The sequence below is a fragment of the Odontomachus brunneus genome, unplaced genomic scaffold, assembly GCF_010583005.1.
Source record: "Odontomachus brunneus isolate Ranch 3 - 2012 unplaced genomic scaffold, Obru_v1 Obru_scaffold_020, whole genome shotgun sequence".
NCBI classification, from domain to species: Eukaryota; Metazoa; Arthropoda; class Insecta; order Hymenoptera; family Formicidae; genus Odontomachus; species Odontomachus brunneus.
Window position 1 is genome coordinate 680,129 of NW_022639470.1, and position 4,420 is coordinate 684,548.

General features: G+C 40.5%; 1 long non-coding RNA gene across 1 annotated transcript; it reads left to right on the forward strand.

Moving 5' to 3' along the window:
* Window positions 1–762: 762 nt before the first annotated feature.
* Window positions 763–3,793, forward strand: LOC116842053. Its single transcript, XR_004377668.1, has 3 exons — window positions 763–2,173; window positions 2,686–2,962; window positions 3,055–3,793. It is a non-coding gene; the product is annotated as an uncharacterized LOC116842053 (long non-coding RNA).
* Window positions 3,794–4,420: the final 627 nt, after the last annotated feature.

Consider the following 4,420-nt stretch of genomic DNA (forward strand, 5'->3'; position numbering starts at 1 on the left):
GAAGAAGGGAAACAAAAAAAAATATGAGAAAGATTGCGGGGAGAATGTAATACATTCCGCGCGTGCACCGTCTGCCGTGTTTAGTTTGCAAATCGCGGATTTTATTATCAGTCACCGGGACACTTGGGAAGAACATGATGTGTCAACATTGCGACGGCGTAACTTGAAATACCATCGCGTGCTAGATATAATCTGCTCCGCAGCAGCTGAGAAAATGAGGATAATTGCATCCGGCCGAAATGGACTATTTCATCCGATAATACCGTCGGGATGGACGTTAAAATGTCCACTTTAGTATTTCGCGCGACTCATTCGAAATAGTATAGAGTAAAATAGCCAATTATCTCCTTAGACATGGACACTCCAAGAAAGACCTGGTTGATCTTGCGACTAGCATTGCACAGTTAAATTTCTTGCATGCACTCTGTCCTGAGTCGAAATTTTGATGCTTTTGTTGACCTTAATATTCCATTTAATGATAATAATATTATTTTTTTGAGTCGGTTAATAATATATGCAAAAAAATCTCACTTGGTGCAACCGAATAGAAACCAACTGAAAATTAAGTGATCAGAAGCGATATCTCTGTTATGAAAACTAATATTTCTGTTGTCGCAACCGAAAATATTTGTCTGAACATTCAGCGATATTAGAAATAACTTGGTTGAGGCAACTAAGAACAATTGACTATACAGAAATTTCATAAAGGAATTTTTCTGTTCCTACAGACGAGTTTTCGTCTGATCCCTGAGCAACCGAAAATTTGGCTGCACCGGAATTATTTTTTCCGTGTATATGAAAAGAAAAGAATAAATACATGACAAGCAAAAAATGCGTAACAAGTGTGGTAGGTACTGTATCCTAGGCTCAGATATCGTCCGAATCTTGCGACTTACTGGAATAATGACGATTCGTTATCTCGCGAACGCGCACTTCTTCACATCCCACGAACGTACGTTTGGTCCCGTCGCGACGACATCGGTAAACGCGTAACCCTGTAACTGAAACGACGATTTCCGGCTGTGAAATCTCCGGTGTTCCCCGGCAGGATGTTGCTCGGCCGCGCAGACATGTGCTAATTAAAGTACCTTTACAGCTTCACTTCGGCCGGTGCTCCGTTGATGAGCCGCTTATAGCGCGCTACATAGTACACGGGCCAGCAGATGATCGGGGATAACGACCGTCGCCGACGAATATCCGCTCGCAAGACATTCGGGTATTTCCTGCCGAATCATCCATTATTCCCGAGCCCGTTCAGATCGATTAGACTAGGCCACCGGGGACTACTCCCCCGACCGACGTATCCTCGCTTTACCAACGCCCCAACCTAGATTCTACTCTCGAAATAGAGCGAGATTATACTTCAAACGTGAATTACCCGCAGGAAACCCGTCTGAATAAAGTCATGGCGCTAGCAAGCGAAACGCGACTCCATTGTGCTTGTTGTATTCTCGGATGGACAACTCGACGGAGTGTATTTTCGCGAAAGAGAAATGGAGGCAGAGCGAGCAGAAGCATCTCTTATTCTTAATACGTGGCTTTTCCCAGTCACACCGCAGAGCTCGCGCGATAAAAGCAAACGCGATAAATCAGAAACGTATGGAATATAGTGCGGTCGCATGCTTGAATGACTGCACCTTCGGCAACTGCTCGCGCTACAGAGTGAAAGTTCCGCGAACTACTCTCGCCTGCCATCATATCCTTTTCCACCCTCTCGTCGTACCCATCGCCCTCGCCGCCGTATCGAAGACTACATCGGCGGGTCAGATTATTCGCCGAAACTTCGGGATTCGTCGACCAAGGAACGCGAATAACTTGTCGCTCTTCTCCGTCGTGTGGTCGTCTTCCTCGATGGGATAGATACACGAAGCAGGGAACGCTGTGCGGATCTATGCGGAACTATGCGGCGGCAACTGCGTTGCCGCAGATGATGACGAGCGAATTTCATAGAGATTCGAGGCAAAGGGTCGGTACGGGGCTGAGCGACGGCGAAGACGCTGGAAACCAGCTTGCATCTTATGCCACCTTGGCGGTCCGTCTCCTTCTCACCACAGTAGAGTACAAAATTATAAAAAAGGAGATGCAAGCAAAAATGCATGAGAAAGAGAAGGAGATGTATGAAATGAAAATAATAAACTTGCAGTATGTGAAGGATGATCTAAAAAAGGAACTTGTAAGTTTTTCTGATCTTTAATTTAATAATTTTTTCCAGTGCCGTAATTTTTAATATGTTCCGTGTGAACAAGTATTTGGTTCTTCTCAGAATACTTCCATTAACACATAGCTAGAGTAACCCATGATTCAAAAATAATAAGCATAGTAGAAACAAAATGGTAATGATGTGAAAAAGATAAAAATAAGAAACAAGAAAATCATTCATCATAGATTGAAAACAAATTGATATTGCTAGGATTTAAAATCATTTGACTTTAACAATCATTTACATTTGACTTTAACAATACATTTATTTAATATCAATAAGAAAGAGAAGTGCCCAGAAAAAAAACATCGTTAATTATCACTTAAATCTCCTATTCACTTATTATCCTAAAATCTTATAATAAACAAATATTATCTTAAAATCAGTTACATTTTAACAAAAAAATTCAAATTTTTAAAACTCTCAAAATTTCTTGCGCAGTTTTCTTTCTTAATTTTGAGGTGTTTTGATGTAACTTTTTTCAGAAACTGACAGTGAATATATTAAAATCCAAGATGGATGCAAAAGTAAAGATTACTGTGAAAGAGTTTATGGAGAAGCAAACAAAGAAAGCAAAGAGTTGATGGAGAAACAAGCAAAGAAAGTGCATGAGAAAGAGAAGGAGATGTAAACAAAGGTGCATGAAAAGGAGAAGGAGATACAAGCAAACATGCATGAGAAGAAGAAGAAGATACAAGAAAGCTGCATGAAAAGGAGATAATAAACTTGCAGCATGTGAAGGATGATCTAAAAAAGGAATTTGTAAGTTTTTCTGACCTTTAATTTAATAATTTTTTTAATGTTGTAATTTTTAACATGTTCACATGTTAACGTGTGAACTTGGTTCTTCTCAGAATACTTCCATTAACACACAGCTAGAGTAACCCATGACTCAAAACTTCTCACTAACTGTTGCCGATTTTGGTACTGGAGCAACATAATTTTGCAGAAAACTGCAAGTGAGTTGTGCCATCAAAGAGCATGGGGAAGTTTCTTCAAATCACCACATGGAACGTGTTAAATATTAGTTTTAACATTTTGATGTATTTTTTTATATTCTATGTCACTGTTTTTTAGACAAATACAAATCTGAAGTATATCATGGAAAGGAGGCAATGACTCCTAGAAGCATTATGGATTATATTGAATGTCGGAAGATTAGTGACTGTTCTTCAGGAAGAAATAAAATATGGATAAAGTATCTAGAGAAGCCAGAAGTAGAAGTTTTCTGAAGATTTCTGTGATGAAAAAGACAGCAACCACTGCTGAGGAACTTTATAGAAATAAAAGCAAATTTGTTCACTCTATGTATAAATTTGACCAAAAAGTCACCATGGTTGATTTGTTGCTTAACATCAAATGGAAGCTAATGATATTAACATGGAAATTGATTCCACTTCTAAAAGATACACTTTTCAAGGTTAAATCTGATGGGATAGAAGAAATAGTAGCTTATAAGCCTCTATAAAAGATGAATTTTGGTATTTCAATGTTGAAAAAGTGCTAACTTAAGTTGATCTCGCTATTATGTAAACTTTTTGTTGGTCAAGTTATTGTTAAATGAAATTATTCTTGCAGAAATAATAAATGTGTTTGAAATATAAATATTTTCAGAATTCACAAGATTTTTGGTTTGGTTAGAGAGAGACATGGAGTTTTCCATTCCTCAAACATAGGTATGAATCACGTGATGTTTCAAACGGCCCTAGGATGGAAAACCTATACCGTATCCTCCGGAAAAGGGAATCCTTCCCAGCGTGGAGGCGCCGGGGCCAACTATTACGTGCCCATCATAGCGTACGCAACATCCTTTGCGAGACTCTCTCGCCCTTGCGGCTAAGTCCGTACAGGGCTTCGACCCTGTCTTTAATCATTTGTTCGTGCTTTGAAAAGGGCAATACGATCATCCAGCGCGGAGGCGCCGGGCATACCGCCGTACTTCACGGAACCTGAAGGGTTTCGTTGGATAGCGGAAGCAAGGCGAGGAAACCGCGCTCTTGAGTCGCGACGACACTTGACCGATCGGCAATACGAACCGGCTAAGTCTTGTCAGTCGACGCACGAAATCTGCGGTGCTTGAGATATCGCAGAAGGAAGCGTCCACCCCGTGGACGGTGGAGGCTGCAAAGTAACCCGGAAAGATTTCACAAACCCTCCTCTCAGCCACCGGCAGTGTCGAGGAGATGGAGATCTCCTGATAAAGGAGAAATTGATAAAATA